Genomic DNA, 23415 nt, shown 5'->3' on the forward strand with positions numbered 1-23415 from the left:
TAGAACACAAAGAAATCCTATGAAAACGCTGCAGCTAATGGTGTATCGGGGGGCAGATAGTCGGCGAGGAAACATGTCTGTGTGTGTCTGATAGGTATTTGCTTAAAAGGAATTATACGCTGCTACGGTTGGTGCGTCAGGGCACTGCTGCCAAAGAACATCTTGTGAATATGTCAAAGACACCATGAGCTTTGACAAAATGGCAGGGTCTGATAGCCTGAAATGGAGATTGCTTGGCTACAATGATGCAATGCACATTTAGTTGAGTACTGTGCCATGCCCACTAGATCCCATTATGGATATTCAATAAAATGTTGGGTCAAAAAACAAAAAAACTAAGGCTAAGATGTGTTCCTGATGAGCCTCTAACTGTACAACAGACAACTGCTACGTCGTATCATTTAACAGGCCCAAACCAGAATCTACAACTCAGAGCTTAGAAAGTGAATGCAGCCAAGTAAAAAGATATATAAAGAATATTGTAAAAACAAAAACAAAAAAATCACTTCGCTGTTGTTTTTGGACTGAAGAATGTTAGGGGTTATATAAAATTGCTGTATTACTGTTGGATGATACTAAAACCAGATATGTCTTTGTCATGATTTCTTCATTTGTCTGCGTAAGCTTTGATATCTTGGGTGTATAAATCAAATTAGATGTAGGCATAAAAGACATTTGTCACCTATTTGTCCCAGTATATCATTAGTAGGCAGAGATTGAATGGAATTTTAAAACCTATCGAGTATTTTCTGTATTTTTCCACAATGCCATGTTGCCTCTTTCACCCTGCAACATCAGAGTTGCACTTTAGAAAATAGCCGTTAACTAGTTTCATTTTTTTCCTCTTTAAGCTCGAGTCATGAAAAGTCATGAAAATTGCTCACAAAATCTCAAATTTGTCGTAAAGCGCTACAAACTCTACATGAAAAGCCCTCGACTGCTGTTAGTAATGCTTACAGTGTTAATCGTGCTAATTGCTGATTTTTAATACTAAAAACAGTTTATAATGTCAACTCTGTCATCACGCCGTCTTAGTTTACAAATCATTAATGAAACTCCGTTTAACCGCAGAGCTGTTTAGCTCTGACTCATGTCTCACCCACATGGTGTGACGTCACCTCTGATCTTGATATAAATACTTTGTAATTGTTCACAGAAAGTCTTCTAAGGCTCCATTATGATAACAAGTAAAAATAAATGACTTAACATTTTTAACACACATCAGCAAATCAGAGCTTTTTTCTCTCTCAAATTTTACATTTCACTCAGCTGATTATAAACGATATATTAGACTACGGGCGTCAAACTCCGGTTGTTGAGGGAAAGCAACCTTTAGATGCGTCTCTGCTTCACTACACCTGAATTGGCGTTAGCGGGACTGTGTATAACTTGACTGCATGCTGAGGAAGTTATTCAGCCATTTGAATCGGATGTGTTGAAGAGGAGATGTATCTAAAGGTTGCAGGACACCTTCACGACTGGAGTTTGACGCCAATGTATGCACACAAAAAAAGCGAATGTTATGGTGCTCTTGTTCCAGAGAAAGTTATAGATCTACAACGTGTCCTACAAAGGAGTGAAGAAGATGCACTGTAAATGTTTTCTAAACTTTTTTTAAGAGTTGTACTATCAATATTCTGCGATGCAGATAGAGGGAGAGCGCTTAAAAGTCGTCTACTTTTAGGAAATCAGACAGAAAATATTTGGAAAAAGTGATCAGAAACCTGCTCTGAAATCTCGAGTACTTGAGCTTTATGAAACAAAACATTTATTTCCATGTACGCACTAAGTGGTCCATTTAAAATGCACAATTCTACATTGTTCACCCAATTCCCGTTCAGTACAAAATGAATGTGACGACGTTGCAAACACTACTGATGGTCCACGAGGCCAGTTGTTGAGAGATTAGCTGGTTGGACTAAATGTTCTACTGAAAAAATATTCTTTTAAAGACGTGCAAAGATGTTGGAGGGGGAAAAAAGCAAGAGGGAGGGCAATTAAAGCCGCAGCGCATCGCTCCAGTTTCCGCAGAACACAGAAGCTGCAGACAGTCTCAGCTGATCAGTATCAGCTGGCTCATTTTATATAATCTGACAAGCTTGCTGTTTTCTCTTTCTCTGATCATTCATGCGGCTCCTGCTGTGGCTGCTTATGTCTTTTTATCGCACCGACACCCGAGCGCCATCCCGACGCTTCCATATTAAGCTCGATGGCGATTTCATGCTAAGCTCGGCACGCGATTGCGCCTCTCGCCACGTGCTTTCCGCCAGTTTGCCAGTAGAAATCCCCACGTTGAGAAAGCAAAACTGTGTAATTCCCGGTTGTGAGTTTCCATTGTCTCATGTGTGCAGCGCTTCTCTTTTCTGACTGTACGCAAAAGTGTCCGGAGAACGTAGCAAAACAAGAGGGAAATGTGTTTGTCCTGTGATGTTTGTGCATCGCATATGAATTTTCTCAGATCAAAAGCAACGCCGGTCACCTACACCCAGCCTAAACTCTCCCTTTAAGCTCAGTGGAGGACACTCTGCATGTGGTTTGGGTCCCTGAAAGCCCATGTCCATAATTAACAACATGGAAGACAGGGATGAGACATGGACCTCACATGTAATCCTCACCATCTTGGATGTTGTGCAAATTTAAGTCCCACATTTAGCGGAATAACTTCACTTACATGTATTCAGATGGATTAACACACAAAATAAGATATTTTGGCAGAAGTAAAATCAGAAGAAATATCAATCTAGATTTTGAAGTGTTTTATTACCACGATGACCAGGTGTTGACCTCTGCAAAAAAAAAAAAAGAAAAAAAGGTGCTACTCTGACTTGAAGTGATCTGTCAGATTCAGCTTGTACAAGATTTTCTTTTTCTTGCTTCATTTTTCTTTTTTTTTTTTAACGTGAAGTGACCAAGAGAGTAGCATGGTGCTGACAACTAGACTTTTTCTTAAAAAGGCATCGGAACAGGCCTGTGTTTTTAGTGAGTCAGCCAGAGAGCAAGCGCAGGAAAAGTGTGTGCATGCTGTGTCATAAGTCTGTGTGTGGACATATTTTTTAGTGCCTTTCTACTGATTTTGTAGCACGTACAGCACAATGAACCACTGAAAGAATTACAACTTTGTTGTATTCATGTCTCTGTATGACACCAAAAAACAGCACAATGTTTATTTTGAGTTTATTGCCAGCACCCAAAATTTACTCGTGGGTAATTTAGTTGTGTACATCAAGGACAATGAACGTCTGAAAGGATATTCGTTTCTGAAAGACGCATGCATGCATATACACTAACATGTGCTGCTACCCTGACAAAGCATTGTCTCAGGAAAAAAGAAAAAGCCCTTGTTTAAAAAAAGACTTTATGCAAATATGCTCCCTGAGATTCTCAGTCATCCACAACAAGTGCTTAAGCAGAAGGACTTTTTCTTTCTTTTTCTTGATTCACCTCTCATCCAAAAGATTTCTTCGGTTCAGGTGAAACATCTTTAAATCTCACAAAAACGTCCATGGCGTTGTTATTTCTTAGATTTGCCCGCTTACGTTTCCTCTCAGAAACAAACTTCCTGGTCAACTAAATCTTTTTAAATCTAAATCTGCCAGACGTATTATAAAAAAAAATTAAATGTAGTTATTAACTATATGTTACTGGAAATGTTCTCCTTCTCACCAAGGCTTACAGAAAGTTTCTCTCCGTTTATGTTTAGCTCTCTCTGTCTCAACTTTCTGTACAAACTTTCTCTTTGATGTTTGTGCAGCTGCGTGTGTAGTCCTGCACTAGTGATTTGTAAGTTTATGTCTCATCGACTTGTTTTGATTTTCTCCGCTGCGTACAAGGTGCCTAAATTACACCGTCTTCCACTGGATGTTTTTGTCTCTTGGCTTCTCGTTAACTATCTACGCAGCGTTGTGATCTGAACTCCCGCTGAGTCTGGCACGTTGACCAGCTCCCACATTCCATCCCTTCGTCGTTATCAGGCTTTGTTTCTTCTGCTTGCAATGTTGTGCTTGACACAATCCAATATGCTGAACTGCTGCTAGTTTGCAAATAGGTTTTAGCAAAAGTTGGCGCGCGTACAATACGGTACGTTACAGACCAAAACCAGCGTCAGTAAAACAGTTTTATTATTATTTGAAGATTGAGGTAAAATTAAAAAGGGAAAAAAAAAATTGTCAAGTTACTGCTTTAATCATTTAAATTATGATCGACGAAAAGTCAAAACATAAACCAAGTCAATGATAAGCCTCACCTGCTAACAATGCAACACTTCCTACAGTCACCATAGCAACATGAACATCCCTTTTATATAGGAAGAACCTCTGTAGGACAGCGTGTCCTCGTGATTTACTCGAGGGTGATGTCATGAGGTTGACGAGACACGGGGACACGCCTCCCCAGAGAGGACGCACCGTGTTCGTCTGGACACGGTGACTTACAGGTGTACGATGGTTAGGTCATACATGCGCATTCCTGTGGACAGATTTTATTTTATTTTTTTTAAAGAAAAACAAACACCTGTCCTTCTTCCTGAGTCTAATTGTGGCGGCAATCAAAAGACGGAACGTTCTGCAGTCAGCAGAAAATATGACGAGGCTCAAAATGGAGATGAGGCGAGAAGTCAAAAAATACGTTTAGGTGGGAACAGAGTTGAAGGGGAGGAACTTTACTTATGGCGTGACATGTGAAGGAAACACTACACTTAGCACGATTAAGCATTAGCAAATGACCAAGCTGTCAGAGCCATTAGCATTTGAAATAGAACTCATCATCCCCTCTTGTCCTTTATTATGACACATCATCATAAATCACCCTGCTCACAAACTGTGCTGCAGCACCTAACACCATCTTTTAACTATAGCTAAGCAAGTTGTTGCTCAAAGCCTCCGTGACTTTCTCATGCCTCTGTGTCTCATCAGTTCATCTACCAAGCATATTCACTTATATTAACGCACACCTCTCCCTCGTCCCCTCCAGAGCATTGCCCATTAGTGTTGCTTGCATGGTCTTCGATGGGGCCTGTCCACCACGCCAGTCCCTCGAAGTGGCCTCGCTGGAGTCGCCACAGAACCTCGACTTCATCAATCTCCTTCCAGCTGGCAGGAATAAGTGGCACCAAAGGGCGAGGTCTCTGCTGGCCACCTGGAGCCAAAATGACTGTCAGGACAGGAGAGGCGAGGAGAGGAGAGGACAGGACAGGTAGGCAGCCGATAAGGATGTTTACCTTTAGGAAAGAAGAGAGGGTCGTGCAAACGGTTGGAAGATGGCGTAAGCAGGTGCTGCGGAAATTACGGGAAAAGAGATGTTTGCGAAGCCTTGGATGCAAAGAAGAGCACCTGCTTTTCCCCTCCCTTTATTCCTAATGCAAACACTTGAACAGCACTGTTTTTGTCATGTGATCTTCTCTCACTGAGTGTTTGCCAGAATGAGCCAGGTAGCTCCTCGGTGCTAGAAACGGAATTTCATGGTTCTGCTGATATGCACTAAAAGCACAGCGAAGAGCACAGAGGTTAATAGGCGTTCAGCGGATTGATTTATGGGGCTTCGTGTAATCCTCCAACAATCTAGAGACACAATGCACAGGCCAGGGACTCACAAGTACATGTAGATTTTCCAGTTTCAACACTTCTAAAGGAAAATGCACAGGTAATCCAGAGAAACCTGGAGGACAAATGTGCAAGTCCAAGCAGTTCTGCCTCTACAGTGAAACGGATGCACGCTCACTTTATTGATTCCTGATTTTAGGATGCAGATTTTGCGTTTGCGCATAAAGAATTTCCGAGGCTCAGGTTTTACAGAAAACTGGCAGGTATCTTCTCAGATTTGAAACGGAGATCCCGGAACGTGTCACGTTTACACACTCATTCACAGAAAGTACTTTGTGTGCTTCAGCCCTGAATGCTGCCCTTGACTGAAGCAGCAGAGGTTAATCGCCGTGTTCAGGGGGCACTAAATCATATTTATAGAATCAGCAGTGCAGTTTGGGTTTTCTTAGCAGGCATGAGCATTTGATTCTGTCTTTTAAAAAACGCACCCGGCAAGTAAAAGATTTAACTTTCCCATTACTCAAAAATCGGTTCGTCGTTTTGTAACATCCCGGAGAATTCATATAACGCATAAAAACGGATAAAACCAGGGTTCCGCGTGCAGTTTAAATAATCCATCCTTCCACTACTTCACTGTCCATCTTAGCTTCCGTTCTTCCACTCTTTCTTTTACAGTTTTGTAGAAAAATCCTGACCTCAACAGAAATATCTACCTTAAATTGTAGCTCAACAACGGGACAAAATGGAAAGAACTCATGAAAAAAAAAAAAAAAAAGCAAACAAATACAGAATACTCCAAAATGCTCCAAAAAAAACTCAAACCATTCAAAACACAATCTACATACATGCCCGATATTTTTCACGCAGTAACTAAATTACATGCCCCCAGCCTCTCTTTCTGTGTCCTACAATTCTGCAATGAGTCAATGACGACACAAACACTAAAGATCAGTAAATCTTCTGCTCCCAGGTCGTGCATGTTTAAATGATTGAGATTTATGAAGCTGCACACTGACGTGCTGCGAAAAAACCAAAACACACCGAAGCTTGAACAGCACATCACCTGCAGACGCACACACAGAAAAAACTCATTTCTGTCTTCATTTTTCACTCCTCCTGTTGGAAGGAAAACATACATTCTGGGCTATTGATCAAAGCTTAGCAGGATTTGCAGCCTGATATTATCACTTTTTAAAAAATACATTACAACTGTCTAGCAGTTTGGATTTTAATGTAAAGCATCTTAAAGAAAAAAAAACAAAGGTGTAGATGTAACCTGAAAGCTAGAGCATCCACCTGTTGGATGACATAAACAAGCTGTGACACACTCACTAAAAAGTCCATTCTTATTTCTTTTCTTAAACATGAGAAACATAAAATAACTTGGTCTCAACGAAGCAGTATTTACTTTAGACATTCGCAGATTAAATATCACTTAAGAGTCGAGCAGCACCTGTCGCAACTCTTGATGCCCACGCAGCAGAGCGGCAGCCAGCGAGATGCGTATCAACCTCCCAGGTTATGTCGAGCTCTGAATCGGAAACGGCATCAGATGAGGAGCCACGTGCGATCGACTCTAAGCCAGAGCCACTGAAATTAAACGCGGGGGGCAAAATGTGTTTGACGTTCCGAAGACAAGAGGCTTGACGAGTTTCCTCGGCTAAGATACAGTGAAGTGGAAAATGCAGTGCGCTGCATTTACGGCAGAGAGCGTCACACCGGGGTAGTTATGCAATTACTTTCACCTGCGTCGGGAGCGTGCACCGGGTCCACTTGACTGCGCCTTGATTTCTACCAACCAGACGAGAAAGTAGCAAATGGAGAATGTCTAACTACGAAGAGGACAACCATGTCTGTATAAACTCTTTATAGATACTTAAGCTCAACATATGTCATTCTCAACTGGTAAATGGTTGTATTTGTTTTAAGATGGCCTGCAAAAGTTGCTCTGATTAAATCCCTGATATGATGGCTCTCACCCTGAATGCTTCACACTTTCAACGGCTCCAGTCCATGCTTGGGTCATGGTCCGAAGATGCCAACAGAGCCGCGTTGTCTTCAAAAACTGGAAATGAGACCCTGAGCTTTCCAAACGGCACACCATTTTTTTTATGTGTGTGTTTTTGGTTACTAACATAAACCCAGCAAATCTAAGCAAGACTTAAATTTGACGTCATCATTAGCCCAGTAAAAAAAAAAAAAAAAGAGGGCTGCAGCAGAAAAAATCCCTGAAAAACCATGACACAGTAGTCATTTTAAGTACATAAAAACATTGGAAACAATTTTCTTAACAATTTGCTAAGTAGTCCACGATTAGAAACGGCCGTGTAGTTCTTTTAAACATTTAACAATGTGGGTCTGTTTCATCCATACACCAAAGAAGACTAACACTGACAGCTTCACGTTTTATACACTCAGCTCGTACAAAACAGTTTAAGCATTCTGAAATGGGGGGAAAAAAATAAATAAATGAATGGAGCTGCATTTCCCATGAAGGAATTTATAAGTGCAGAGCTTTATACCAAATTTATATCAGATGATTTAAGAAATATTTGTCACTCTTAGCTTTTACCTACCCAAGCTTAAAGATTCCAAACGTTACTATTAACGCAGCGGGGAAATTTTTTCTTTTATCTTAGCAGGACCAGGTCAGGCTTCATCCACATGAGCAGTGCAGCTTCATGAAATGCAAACTGGATCTTCATGTCTGACCTGCCAACAGCCTAGATTTGTTCTTTATTAAAGCGCATAGCTCATCATGAACAGTTAAGTCATGCAACAAAGACAGTGGATTGTTAAACAGCAGAAATTTTGAAGTCTGTAAAAACGGACAAACACCACCTTATAACACTCTCAGCAATTGAATAATTCAGTTTAAATGGTAAAATACCGCTGCATACAACATTTAAATATTCAGACTTTTGACTTTGCTTATATTTTCTGTTTATATGTTGAAGTCACTACCTTTTTGCTATTTTTTAACATAGTTTTTTTTTTCTCTCTCAAAATGGTGACAGGATAACGCAAAAGCATTCCAGATTAACAAAAAGTGCAAAAAAAACTGTCCCATGTCTCATTTGTGAAGTCATTATACAGTTTTAATGCTTACAGCAAAAACAAGCACCTTCACAAAGTGTTCAACTTACGTTAAGACACAATTATTTCCAACTTTTGTGGAAATAAATAACCCATTGAATGTTGACAAAAAGATCTCACCGTCTAAAGGGCATACCATGTATTTTTTTTCTTCTTTTTTTTTAACAACTTTATTTCTTTTCCAAAGAACTGTCGTGGAGGCGGACACAAGAACATCTTGCTTGTATAATAAAACTATGCAACGGCACTGAGCTCACTCTGGCTCATTATAAATGGTCTCTTTGGAGACGGTTAACTTTGCCTTTTAAAACCAGTGCCGATGATTTGTGAGCCTCCTGCGAATTCTTGGGGCTTGGTTTCAGTCAAGCAAGCAGTAGCAGAATGTCTCTGCTTCATTTTATTTCTCATTTTGTACACTTTGTGCCATTTCCCCCCTACCCCCCTCGTCAGTCTCTCTCGTACATCTTGAAGTGATCACTATTTTGGCAGGTAGACAACGTAATGGCAACGCAGCACGTGGAGAGAGCACAGCCAGTTTCACTGCTGTTTCCCACACACACACACACGCACACACACGCACACACACGTGGCTTTAATTCCATTGTGTTAACTAGATGGCAGAGAGCCTATTTCAGTGTTGCCAAGGCAACAGGTTTGTAAAGTTAGCGTTCTTGAGTGTGCATAGGCCTGGAAACTTACAAACGCAACAGATCTAAGCACGAGTTAATTGTTCATCGCTGACAGCTCGGCTGCTGACATCTGCAGCTTGTCGCCGGCTATTGTTCTCATCCAAGTAAATGACAGACGAGACATAAACGATATAATGTGGTGGTAAATCTTTTACAGTATTATCTGTGAGCGTCATTTCCCAGCACTTTTCTTTAAACTCTGTAACTGAGCCGATTGTCCATTTCTACTTTTTCACTATTTCCCCAAAAAAAAAAAAAAAAAAAAAAAGATTCAAACCGTGCAGGCGTAATTAGGATATGACATTTTGGAAATTATTTTTAGTTTAACTAGCATGACCCAGTCAACTTGAATTAATATATTCAGGAACAATTGATAATAGAAGTTATCACAAGACACTTTGATTTATGTCCAATCAGAAAGCAAATCTCACATGATACTAGGTACAAAAATTCAAAATGATCTTAATCACAATATTCAAATGATATTAACAAGTAATCAAATGTACTTTAATAGAAGTTGGTATAGAAGAAAGACCATTAGATTGGATGAAGTGTTAACCAGTAATAAACAGAACATAAGCACAGCTAAGGCGTTCCTAGGCCAAAATAATTATTTACTTGCAAAATAAACATATACAATGCACTACTAGACAATTGAGCTTAAAATTATTCATACCTCTGGCATATTCATATTGATAATTAAAGTACTCTTTCAGTTTTACTGAAATTTAGGCATTCACTGTTTTTTAGTGTGCAAAAATAAACACTTACAGAGGCTATAATCTGTTTTATAAAGGAGATTTTCTCCTGCTGTCTTCAGTTGAATTTATACAGGAATCTTTTTTCCAATAATGGAGGACTTTACTGTATTAGCAGATTTCCAGTGATCCGGTTTCTGCTATACATCACTGTTATAAATAAGGGAACAAGAACCCAATGCTGACACAGACGTAAAAAAAAAAAGGTTTCATGAAAGATTGATGTAGTAGGAAAGACGTAAAGAAATCATAGATGAAGTGCAGATAAAACAGAATATGCCTGCTTCTCCTGGCAAGGGAGGATGCTTGTGCCAACAGTATAGGTGTGTTATTGTGTTTATGGGATTATCGATTAGCAAAGTTCACAGTATGGTCAGCCAAAAGAGGACGAGTCGGAACTTGTGTGTGTGTGTGTGTGCGTGGGTGTGTGTGTGTGTGTGTGTGTGTGTGTGTGTGTGTGTGTATGTTTGTTTTCAAGTGTGTTTAAACCTTGAGCTGCCTTTGTTTCCCAAAGTGGGAAGTAATGGAATTAAAGAGTCTCTGTTGGCAAGTTGTACACACTCACTCAAAGCAGGTGTCTCCCTCTCTGTCTCTCATTTTTTATTTATTCCTTCTTTGTTATAATCTGAAAATCTTGATTTAATAAACTTGAGTAAAGGTCTTTATGTTTGTTTGATTATATATTGACCTGCAAAAGTATGCATCCCACCTTTTCGCATCTAGTGTTCTAATCACAAACTTAAGAGTATTTTATTAGGATTTTTCTTTTTGATATACCAAACACAAACTGGTGCAGAATTGTATCAGTTTGTTATGGCAGATCAGAAATAAAGCTGTGGATGTCCATCCCTCCTTCTGATAGAGCTGATCCTTTCAACAGTAGCAAAATGGAAACCGGTCAGAGTTTGTGGGAAGATAACAGCAACTACACACAGGACAACCCACTAATCCCAAATAAAACTCAATTAGATGCTGCAAAAAATATCTGGACACTGAGACATAGCACCAGCTTTCAGCTTGAGAACTTCTCTAAACATATAGCGAGAGCTTCAACAGAACAGCTGAATTAGAAACACATTCAGTAGGGCCCAGTCAAAGTACAGCCTTAAATTCCAACTTATAATTTCTGGCAAGACCTGAACATGGGTGATCACAGACGCTCTTGTCCAATCTGAAAGAACTTCAAAGATTTTGCAAGGACAGAAAAAAAAATCCAGTCTCTACATGCCAAAACGTCATAAAGACTTGCAGCTGTTATTGCTACAAAGGTAATTCTGCAAGTATGACTTAGTGCATCTGAATGCTAATGCATGCCAAACTTTTGAGATTTTTCCTTTGTGTATATATATATATATATATATATATATAAATTTTTTTTTTTTTTATATAAAATAAAAAATCAAGCCAAATCATTCCTTTCACTTCACAAAAATGCATTGACTTTCTGGAGGATGCATCACAGGAAATCAGTGGATTAGACACGCTGAATCCTTGGGGTTTGAATAGTTTTGCAAGGCACTATATGAAACGCCACCTACAAAAACAGCAAACGCGTACTAATGTGAATTCCTTATGCGGGGATTATGATACACACACGCATATACAATTACTGACAGACAGACACTAATGATCCAAGTGCAGAATGTCTTCCCTGTAAAAACCTCAGAGTGGGAACCAGACCTGGACCAACTCCATTAGCTTTCCAAGAATCCAAAAAGAAACGTCTTTTCATGAGTCTGTGCTCTTGTGCATCGTTGTGTGTACTCTGTCCTGCCTGACCCAGCTGTCTACCCTCTGATTTCATTTGCATATCAGGCTACAAGAAAACCATGTGTTTGCACTCAAAGTAAAGTCTGTCGCCATGACGCTAATGACTGTTCCCCAGTAACCCTGAGCGGGAAATGAGAAAACCAGATACAGGAGAATGCAAAAAAAAAAAAAAAAAAAGCAGAAAGGATAGATTTCTAGAAAAAAAAAAAGACGTCACTCATGTTTCCTGTTGAAATATTAAGATCACTACCCCATTATGCATCATCCTCTCCTCTCCTCTGAATGTTCCCCATGGAGCAACATACAGGAGCCGATGGGCATTTTTGACCATGCTGAACTTCCTGCTCGCTTGAGATTCTGACGTACGATTGGTTAATAATTTAGATTTGGGAATAAGACAGGAAATTCAAAGAGCATAGAAAAGGAAATGCGAGCAGTAAAGCTTGTGTTTTAAGCTCTCTCCTGTAGTGCTTGTAGAACTTTACATGATTTTTGTCAGAGGAGTCAAAAGAAAAATCAGTAAAGAGCAGCTAGTCACGGATGGTTTAGGGTAATATATTCTTTCCGCTTCCAGATTATGGAAAAAATGGTGCTTACTATGATTTCAAAAGCTGGTAGAAAAACCAGGAGTTCAGCTTTGCTCCTGAGATATTGCTGCAAATGTCAGTTTTTCTGAGTAATCAGTTGTGTGCAGCATATCATTTCCATGTTATGTTGAGAATTGATGAAGGTCATACTAAAGCCATTTCCCCCAGAGGTTTTCAGAATAGGCAGACATTGTACTTAAGCAGGAGTGGCTCTGCTTCAGTGTTATGTTACTAAGGTATAAGTAAAAGGTAAATATCCAGAAAAATTACTCAAGTACAAAAGCATTTGGTAAAATTACTTAAGTACTGAGTAACCGTCGACATCTGATTTTATTTTGCGACAAATCATGTAATTTGAAAATATAAAGTTAATTCTGGTAGTAACAAACTTACTTCCACGTGTTTTATTTTTTCATAAGCATCCATTTTCCTGATTGGTCCCATTCTGTATGAAATGGACCAAATTTTATTCCACTCATCTTAACAGATTAAAATTGCGAAAGCTTTTAACTTTTGTTTTACCAGCAGCTTATCTCGTGCACTTACTTGAAAGCGAGGCAGTTTTTGTAAATAAACAGTTGATTTTCTTTGCAATTATCCCTAGGTATAAATTTTTTTTTATGTGTTGTGTGTGTATCTCTGCTTCTCATTCTTTTAATGGTTCTTAACCGTCACCTTTCTGGTAATCCTCCACCCACAGGCCTTCTTGTAAACGTTTATTGCTGCAGTGCGTTACATATTTTAAGTTAGAAGTTGTGAAATGCACCCAAACACATGAGGTTAATGACAGGCGTTTATGAAGCGTATAACATATTACACAAGCTCATGTTTAGAGAGAGAAATATTATGTTGGGTCCAAGTTGAGGTTTGCACATCAATGGGGAAGAATGGACAGACGGTCATTGTTATGTAGAATATACGTAATGTCCTTTACTGCCTCCAGTGGGGAAATTTATGTTCATTTTGGTGGAAAATGAGTCTGCAAGTTTCACATTTTAACTGAAATTGCTAAAACAAACTTTCAAGATTCTTCTTCATAAAGATACACCTGATTGAAAACACCTGAGATTTTTATTCGGTGTGACCTTTCTTATGCCTTAAACTGATTAAAATGCAGAAGAGCAAAACAAATACTCTTTAAACATACACCTTATAAATATCCACATAGTCCTCACATACACGCTGTCCACAGCAGCTGCGACAGCGTCTCTCTAGACACAAAGTGTGTCCAATCCTCTCTGTCTATCTAGGTCAGCCTCACATAAAACCCAACATACCTCCCTCTTCATTGCTTTTCCTCTGTTCCAACTCTTCCCTTTGCTGCATCTTCCAGTCGCTCCTTTACTTCTTCCTATTTATGTTTGTTTTTTTGAGTATTTCTGTGAGTGTCCATGATCCTTATGTTGGCGTTGTTGTTTGTCTTGCCGAAGGATAATGTTGCACTTAAAGAAAAGTGAAAATAACTTGGAACTGCTTGTAAACCTGTGGCAGGTTAAGCTTCATGACGTCGATTTTTCACAGGGGGAAAAAAAAGCTTAAATTATTGTGCCCAAGTCTTACAGCAGCTTTAGATTTTGTTTTTTGTTTTAAACTGTCTGTTTGAACGTTGGCTGCATTTTCACTCCGTGCGGTCTTTGTAAGTGACTTTTTTTCAGAGGCATTTGGGAGTTTAAGCCACTTAACTCTGACCTATGAAGCATCCCATCTTACCAAAAGAAACCTAACTCAATGGATGAAGTAGGGTTTTGTTGCGTGCACACACATCAGACCATAACCATATTTAGATGTCATCTCTCCAGTTTATTTTGCCACCTTCCTTCACAACAAATATACCAAATATGACGCAATTTCATTGACAACAGATATCAACAAGAGGATTCGCAAACAGCTATTGGATAACAAGCTGGCATGTGTCAGGCTGATGGATCTCTTTGCTGCATTTATTTTTTTTAAAGTCTTTATTAGGCATGCATATTTTCTATATTTAAATAAGCCGTCTAAAAACCCACACACAACCCCTTTTTTTCCTCACGGTCTCACTAAACGTTTCACGTTTCGAGTAATTTAGAATTGCAAAGACTATTTCTACTTGCCAGACGCCAAAATAATTTGGGACATTTCTGAAAAATATTCTCTTAGTATTTGAATAAATTGCTCATTAAACTGAATGACTTGTTTTTTTCTTCCACATGCTTCTCGCAATAGCTTGCTGGAGTTTCGTCCCATCCTGGACTGGTGTAGTTGAGTCGGGTTTATAGGTTGCCTTGCTCATATACACATTTTTGGCTCTTCTCACAAGTTTTCAACAGTACTAGAACTTTGTGGCAATGTTCTTTCCTCATTGCTGTATATTTTGTGTCGTGCACCAGTCCCTCCTGCTGCAAAACGTTCCCACAAACTGATGAAGCAATTCATGTACTTCACAATTAGGATGGTGTTTCTGTGGAATCATGAAATGTATTGAAGAAATGAAACAAAAACATTATAACTTAAGCGCACTTATAGATAATCAGAGGAAACTAAATCTGTCCCTACACAAAAAGGGGTTAAAATAACTTGTACTGCAGTAATGAGTAGTTTGCTCTACTTTTGTAATATTACTGTCCTTACTGGAAGGACAGTAATTACTTTAAATGATCTTAAAGTAATTACTTTAAGATCATTTTTAAATGAATCCTATACAGAAGCATTTCAATTTGGCTGTTCACCACTAACAATGTAATGTAACGTAAGGCAATATATAAAAGGAACTTGTATTTTGTGTAGTAAGTCAAGACATTGCTCGAGTTCATTCAGGAAGTGAGTGAAAGAGAGAGACTGAAAATGGGTAACAGGAAGGTTCAGAAAAGTTGCCCTGTTTTTTAATTGTTCTGTTATGTAACATAATGGACTCTGGAACATTGTCACACTTTTGAAAATCTCCAAGTTAAAGTAAGGATGTCTGAAGCGAAGACAAATCAAAGTAATGCTAATCGCAATAATCAGATATTCACTAATACTAAATAAATATAAACTCCTCTGTTTTAAAATAATAGTGAAATCCTGTTTTATAAACTGCGCCACATCGCCTGTGTTCATAAAATATGTGATGAATGACAGCTTACAGCTAGAAAGCCAGAAAGAAATATGTTGAATTTTGAAAATCTATCATCATATTTCTTTTGCTCTTAGAGAGAATTCAGAATCTGACAAAACATTGAACTTCAGAGTTATTTAACCTTAGTGCTGATTAACAAATTGTTGGTTTTTCAGCTATTTATAAAAAACAAAAAAAAAAACTCAGTATTTACTTTAAAGTCATTTATGCAGAGTCAGAGGTGAATAACTATTTTCATAAAGTGCAAAATAAATCTTTTAAGTCTTCCCATCCAATTGAAAACACTAACATGCGAAATTTGTGAGCACATTTTGTCGTGAACTAAAATATTGTCCTTTTGTTGCATCATAAAAAACAAACCAGTAAATTTCAGGAGTACATTTTTCAGTGATGCAAACAATCATTTCCATCCACGATTTTAACAGCAATCATGATGAAATGACTAAAAAGTAAGCAGAGAGGTCTAGTTGGCTGGCAGCCTGGACAGATGGACTACAACACCAGGCAAGGACACCAACAGGCCTTCAGGAGAAGCACAGACATAAACCGCACACACACGCATACACACACACGACACTCAGACCACCGGGAGATGGGCAATCATAGCAGCTTCTGAGCCAAGGTCAGCAGCCAACTGAGAAAGAGACACTCTGTGTGTGTGTGTGTGTGTGTGTGTGTGTCTGTTTACGACTGTATGCCTTTATTAAACGTACGTGTGCTTTCATACGAAAGCGTGAAATACATTTTTATTATAGTTAATGCTCCTGTTTTCAATTCAAATGGAGCTTATTTGGTTCGGGATTAAGTCAGTCAGAACAAATCGCCGAGTTGTGTTATTTTGCAGTTTGCCTCATTTCAGCTGTAGAAGAACCCTCTGTGTCTATTGCTAGCATGTCATTAAGACTTGTTGAGGTAATTCCTCTCCAATTAGCTTGTCTGTGCTATGAGTACCAGCTAAAGGAGAAATCAGTGAAAGACTAAAAAGACTAGGCCACTCAGAGCTGCTGCCATGTTGCACTCAATCTCGTCTGATCCTCCCTAAGCTGTTTAACTCTGCTGCTCTTAAGACCAGCGCTACTAAGGAACTACAGCGACTGGAATAATGCATATCTTTAAGAGTCGCACAAAGAAGCCAACAATAGACGACGTTTCTGTGGAATTAGAAACACTGTGAAACATCCACTCATCCTGGGTTGGGTCTTGGGGGCAGCATCCTAAGCAGAGAGGCCCCAGATGACCCGTTCTTTGCTGCTTTATAGGAAAGTTTGAGTTGTATTTTTTTTTTATTATTTTTTATTTTATTTCTCAGCCATTCAACTAATGGTATATAAATGAGACTCTTATGCAATTTGGAAAATAATGTAATTTGATTTTGTTATTTTCCATGTCAGGATAAATATGGCAAAACCTTGTGAGTATAGAAGAATATTTCCAGTCACCATTTTAATGTTCCAGTTTCTAAAAGTTTTCAGATTTCCCCCCTCTTGCATCCTTCCTTTATTCCGTCTACTCATCCATTCATTCATGAATGCATTTGTACATCCATTCATGCATTATCAAGCCATGCATCGATCTGTTTGTCCTTCCAACCTTCCTTCTTTCACTACCTCATGCAGTCCTTCTTTTGTTCCTTCCTTCAAAATGATACTTATTTTTCAAATGGATTGAAAAGAATCCAAAGCTCTAAATTTTCTACAGTAAAGCCAATGACATAGATGTACACAATTAAACTACTTTTGAATTGACTTTGATAAAGTAGTTGAATGACTTGTAATACAAATCGATAAAAGTCTTTGAACTAGGTAAATGTAAGAGTAAAATCACGCTCGGCAGTGTAGCTTTAAATTTACACCTCTTTCTGCCTGTTTGACTCATTAAAATGTCATCTTAACACGGACGAAACTCTCCCTCTCTTCCACTCCCGCCGCTCTCGGTCACTTGTTCACCTTCTTTCGCCAAACATGGTAAACAAAGCAGAGCTGCACCAACACACTTTGAGAATATGCATGTGTGTTTGCGTTTGTGAAGCTGCTGAGAGGTAGATGAACATCTTCCTCTGTCTCTCAGAGACAAACGGCTTTCCATCCCCCTCCTCCTCACAGCCCCAGCTCCCATTCTTTTTAAATGCCACTGAAAACTTTGCTGTGTAGCTGCTGGAAACTCTTGTGCTACAGGCTAGCAGCTTCAAAGCAAATGTATCAAATGCCTCGATTTGCTGATACTTAAAAAAAAGTTATAAAAGCTTCAAAAGGTAAACGGAATTCTCCAAAAATCGGCTTAAGTCATTCTAAACAAAAACTGTGGGGAAAAAAATTAACTATCAACAATATTATCTGCATCATGTCGGCTTATTTTCAAAATAAATGCCTTGTGTAATTAGTACAAGCATGCATGACTACCAGCATCTGTTTTATGTATGTTCTCTGCATGTACCAGTCGACATACGCATTAAGTGTCTGTGTAAATACGAGGCCACCAGACTTCATCACCAAGGAGACCAGCTTGTTGCCAGGTAATGATGTGGTGGAGACGGAGACAGGAGGAAGGGGAGAAGCTACAAGATCAATTAGCGAGACAGAAAAGACAAAATTAAACAGGTGTAGCAACATGTTACGGAGACACCTGCCAGAAAGTCGCCTTCGTTTCTTTGACCGCAGGCTGCAAGGGTTCCCGCGCGCGGAACTGGACGACTTCAATCCGCATGCGAGCGCTGGAGCTCCTGATTAAATCTGACTTCAATGCCGCTGAAGAATTAGAATTAAATTAAAGTTTAACTCTCCGTTTGACAATGAACCCGACGCACGGACGAGGTTACATCACCACTCCGAACCAATAGGAATGCAGCTTCACACTGTGTCAGTCTGTCAGCTTTCATCAGGAGCTGACACACTGACAATGTGGTGAACAGAGCGGGGTGGAAATACTAGCGGGGCTGTTCGCGTTTATGTGTGTGTGTGTGTGTGTGTGAGCAAATCTGACAGCAGCTCTTACAATCTCAACACTTCCAGAGACCCGTCTATATCATTTATTCTTAAGTGGGACATTAAATGGTGGGCTAAGTTTTTCTTGCCACGTTACTGACATCAAACCGACTCCTGTAACTAAAACCGAATCCATGCCCGGTACCTTCGAGGAGATGTGCTCTTATCACTTCAAAGATGCCAATGATTCTCCGACGAGCTCAACAAACTGTCAGAGAAAGTAGATTAACCAAATCATGGCACGTTGGATTCAGGATTTAAACATGACACAGCATGTTTACACTGCAGCAGGAGCACAGAGGGGAGAGGGGAGAAGGGAGGGGGCTCACCGGCGAATTCAAGTTGGCATTTTAATTAGATCAGGGAGCAGACGTGGAGAGAGGGAGAGAGATTTTTAAAAAAGTAAAGAGAAGAAGACAGAAGATAGGAGAGAAATAGGAGAAGAGAGCGTGTGCTTTCAAGTTCATATCACCGTGTTACCCTTTCGCTGTATAATTAGTGGAAAATGCATCTTCTTTTCGAGCTGTGTAATTATCAATTGGTGTAAGAGGAAACAAGACAGAAGACGATCAAGTGTTAGGCTTACAAGGCTATTGTGTTTTGTTTTGTTTTTCTTAAAGGATACTTTTGAATAATTTAAGGTAATTATCCACCTCTGTGAGGAAGGGGAGAAATCTAAAGGTTTTTTTTTTCAGAATGTAAGAACAAACGTGTTACCAAAATCCGAATTTTCACCATTCAAAACAGCCTTGAACTTTCCTCCCATCTGCTACGACTTCAACGTGTAACTCAAAAACACAAAGAGCGCATCGGCTGACAGGAAATCTAGAGCAAAGACAAAGAACAGCACAACCCAAATATGGTCGTTGTTGTGTCTCAAGTCGCTTGGCAACCTCCGTTTGCCTTGACTCACTGTCAAGTCATTACTGCAGCGAAACAGACTGTATCCTTTTATAACGACTCTGAAGTTTGAAAGGACATTGAGATTTACAGCGCAGAATGTCGTTGCACCAAAAAAATATGGACCGCTTCAAGGACAAGTGCAGAAGCTCATTAAAAAGACCACAGCGCAGAGCATGGATGCTCGTGACAGATTGATAGTCTTCGTACTCGTACACACACAACATGGAGCTGCTGAATGCAACACAGATCTGTAATGCAACATATTGAAAGCTACCTGGAAGGACAGATTAAAAAAACAAAAAAAAAAAACAATGATGGATCAAAAATATGTGGTAAATGTAACTGCAGAATTATTTCACTTCACCACAGCGGCTAAGAATCCAGACACTGAACCTGCTGGAAAAAGGTTCTTGCTGAATCTTCCTTTAGCGGGGCTGGGATTCTAATCATATCAGTCATACATTCTGTACTTTGTGTACAGAATGTTCTGAACTTCTTTCATTCCCCTGTCATACTGTATATTAATAATAATATGCTAAATTTAAAAAAAACATTTTTTACACATCAGTAAATTCCAGAGATACGCCACACGGCCAGAATTGGCTCAGTTTCATTTTGATTGCCCCAGACCGGTGACTGGTCAGCTGTAAACTCAGGAAACCAATCTGATCAGTGAATGCTAATGCTATACACTGCTAGCCTGATCTGACAACAATTTAAGTGTGGATGCAATAAGTAGGCTAAAGGATTTAGGCAAATCTTGACTAATTTAGTATCAGTGAGGTCCTTCAAATAAATCAGAGGAAGCACAGCTCACTACATAACTCTGTGATGCATATGTTCTACTTTTCTGAACGTAGAACAAACTAAAATTGTGCTTTTTAATTTGTTCACCATTCTGATTTCGTTAACTCTCTCTTTGTCAATTCGCTTCTTCTTTCAGCTGTTAATATTCTGCTCTAATCTTTATTCTTTGGTATTGGCTCTTCCATTGAAGTCCAGACATTTTTCCAGACTTCCATAAAAAGCAAGCGGCAACATGTGGGGCCATGTTTAAAGCGACAGGTTCCTGAAGCACGTCTAATCTCCAGTTATATTGTAAGGGTTTCTTTATGAGCTCATGCTTCCTTATGAGCTCAAATAAAATAGACGGTGTGGTATTTTGCACATAAGATCATTACTGACTATATCCCTTTTGAAGTAAGGAATAAACGAGAATAAACTTTTCATAGCTAATTTAAGTCTCTGACACAACACTTCCTCCGTCTTTGTAATTGGTTTACATTAAGACATGGATGTTATAGACTTCCAGCTGCCTCCTCAAGCAGTTCGCTCAATAAAACATTTATTGTAGGAAAATGAGAGGCTGGACATACTTTAAGCTCCCTGACATCTGTGCTGCAAGCTTGGCTCGGCATTTTGCATATTTTTCGTTCTTCCGTTTTAAGCCCTGACAGACTGACAGCTCTGGCAGACAGGTGATAGGTGGACACCTCTATATGCCCCTGTTTGTAGGTCTGCTGCTGCTGCTGCTGAAAGAAAGTGTATGCCACAAAACCGGTGCATGCTGCAGTCACCAGCAACAGAGACGAAGGCAAAGTGCACAAAGGTTCACAAAAACAAATTCATATACAGCCAACTCACTGGTTAGGTCTGTAAAACCTATAGCATCAATGTTACTTTTTTTTTATTTAATTTTTTTTTTTACTTGTCCTGCCTCGTTTCTCAGGCCTGCAATATGAAGAACCTGGTTGCCTACATGTGCCAGGGCAGCTTTTAGAGAGAAGAGATGGTATCCTAATTGCTTGATTGACTATTAAATCAGAGTTCCATCTGGCAACAGACGAGACAGTCTGTTAATAAAATATGAACCTGTGTTCGAATGACCTTTAGCTTTTTGGATTATTTGTAAAGGTATATGCGTGCGTGAATGTGCGTGTGTAAATTTAGAGGAGTAGAGGAGAAACCTCCTGCTTTGGCTCCAGGAACCCCAGGCAGACGGACCCCAAGACCCTCCCCGCCACAGAGAAGCTGTACGCTCAACATGTAGGCGTGTTGGCAGCACAGCACAGGAGCCAAGTAGTCCCTATGCCAGGGAGGCACAGGGAGAGATGCAGGGTACCAACCCCCCCTGCCTAGTCCTGCAGTCATATTCCCAAGTACATGTCAATCAAGGTGCCCACACAAACCCTGGTGGCAGAACTAGTCAGTAATGAGGAGGAAGAATCCTCCCCAGAAAATTCCCGACTTGGCATCTGCAAAGTCATCTGCAATCCACACACTCTCAAAGGCCAACAGTGGTGCTAAGACAGATTCTTATGCTGTTTCTTTCTTTTGTTACCCTCATGTGATCTGTGTAGTTCCCAGGAACATTCCCAGGACATTTCCAGGAATGTCCGCATAGGTGAAAAGTAAGCACTGAACAGTTGACCAAAAAAAAAAACTTTTCTGTCAAAAAGAATCTGACAACATAAAATAGACTAAAAGACCTCAATGCCAGATTCGAAGAAATTCAAAGACGAATGTGAAACAATGTTATTGACATCAATCAATGTGGAAAAGGCTACAAGGCATTTCTAATGCTTTGGTACTCAGAGCCAGGGCAAAGTAGACTACTGCTGCTAGTCTTTGTTAGCAATTGGTCAGGCTGTATCCTCATGATAACAGGTTTGGGTTTTTTTGTAGGAAGACAACGTTTTTACCTCATTATTATTGACCTAACCTTGAATGTTCCAGAGGGATACGTCTTCGCATTGCGTTTTTCAAAAATTGACATCTGTCCACCTCACTTCGAACTTATTCGTAATTCCCATCTCTCCTGCTGTCCTTCAGCTTAAACTGGAGGACTTTTGAATTGTATTTTATTCATTTTTCTGTGCTGGTTCTCGTCCCATTTCTGATTCATTCCTCAGTTTCTTTGACTCCTCACTTATATCTCTTCTAATATCACTCCTTCCCTTCTCCTCCATTCTTGCTACTCCAATATACTGTTCTCTCTCTCTCTGCCCTCATCCGTTTTCCTTTCTCTCAACACACTTTAATACTCTGTCAGTCTCTCCATCCATTATTCATGGCACAGTCACAGCCGGCATTAGAGGACCTCGCAATATTGCTACGGCAACAACGCGGTAGAAGCAGCCGTGTTGGATCATGGGAAACTGGGTCACCTCCCAGGAGCGGGAGGGTGCAGGGGGTGCAGCAGAGGGAGGCCGTCGTCATGCACACGTGTCCACACACACCTGACAGTAGTCCTACAAAGCATGACTCTTTGAAAACAGAAAAATTGATGAAAGTGACAAAAGCGAAAGGAATAGCAATCGGTCTGATTAATGGTCCAGGCACAATGACTGGAAACAAACTGAGCTTCTTAGCCGAATAAAGTGGACGCTTACACTTCTGCTCTCAGACTTATTCCCTTACTCAGGCTGATCGGAGCCCAATCAGTGTTAACTAACTTTAGCTTGAGGGAACCAGACAGAGAAAGTTTTTCTCTTTACATGCAACTTATGAAGTGAAAATGTGTGTAAATTTGACATGGCACTCAATATGAATCCATATAAAACAATGTGTTCAACTTCAGTATAACTGGTTAGAAAAGTATATCTAAGGATCTGTTTGCATTAAGTCGCTAACTTTGCAACGATACCTTTTAGTGAACAAGAATGTAGCAACAGTGGACAGTTGACTTATTAAAAAGTTAATTTTGTTGCAGGGTTTACGTGCAGTCTAAGCAAATAAACTAGGTTTCTATCTATATCTGCTACAATGCTGTTGAGCGATTTTTTAATTTTTTAATTTTTTATTTTTTGAGTTGCTGTTTTAGATAAAATCTCAATAAAATCCACCGAAGTGACAAAATTTGGAAACGTTTATTTCAAGGATATGGACACATTTATAAGCCATTTTTCATTATCACTTATTCAACACTTCAGATACAGAAAACGGGCCTGTTCCTCAAGGGGGAAATTATGATTGTACAACAATTTATGTGATTTCC

The 23415-nt window shown here is 39.5% G+C and overlaps 1 protein-coding gene and 1 long non-coding RNA gene across 26 annotated transcripts in view; one reads left to right on the top strand and one right to left on the bottom strand.

Moving 5' to 3' along the window:
* Nucleotides 1-23415, top strand: part of LOC103459269 (uncharacterized) — a 175310-nt gene that overhangs the window by 86237 nt on the left and 65658 nt on the right. For 3 of the 4 annotated variants that reach the window (XR_532710.2, XR_532712.2, XR_001776203.1), the window contains exon 4: nucleotides 4969-5190. The exons of the other annotated variant lie outside the window; for it this stretch is intronic. This is a non-coding gene — a long non-coding RNA (uncharacterized LOC103459269). The remainder of the gene's footprint in view (nucleotides 1-4968; nucleotides 5191-23415) is intronic. 4 annotated transcript variants of the gene reach the window in all.
* The window catches only part of cacna1c (calcium channel, voltage-dependent, L type, alpha 1C subunit), a 176534-nt gene that overhangs the window by 85080 nt on the left and 68039 nt on the right, over nucleotides 1-23415 (bottom strand). The gene's annotated exons all lie outside the window — the stretch shown is intronic.

This window comes from Poecilia reticulata, linkage group LG23, assembly GCF_000633615.1.
Source record: "Poecilia reticulata strain Guanapo linkage group LG23, Guppy_female_1.0+MT, whole genome shotgun sequence".
NCBI classification, from domain to species: Eukaryota; Metazoa; Chordata; class Actinopteri; order Cyprinodontiformes; family Poeciliidae; genus Poecilia; species Poecilia reticulata.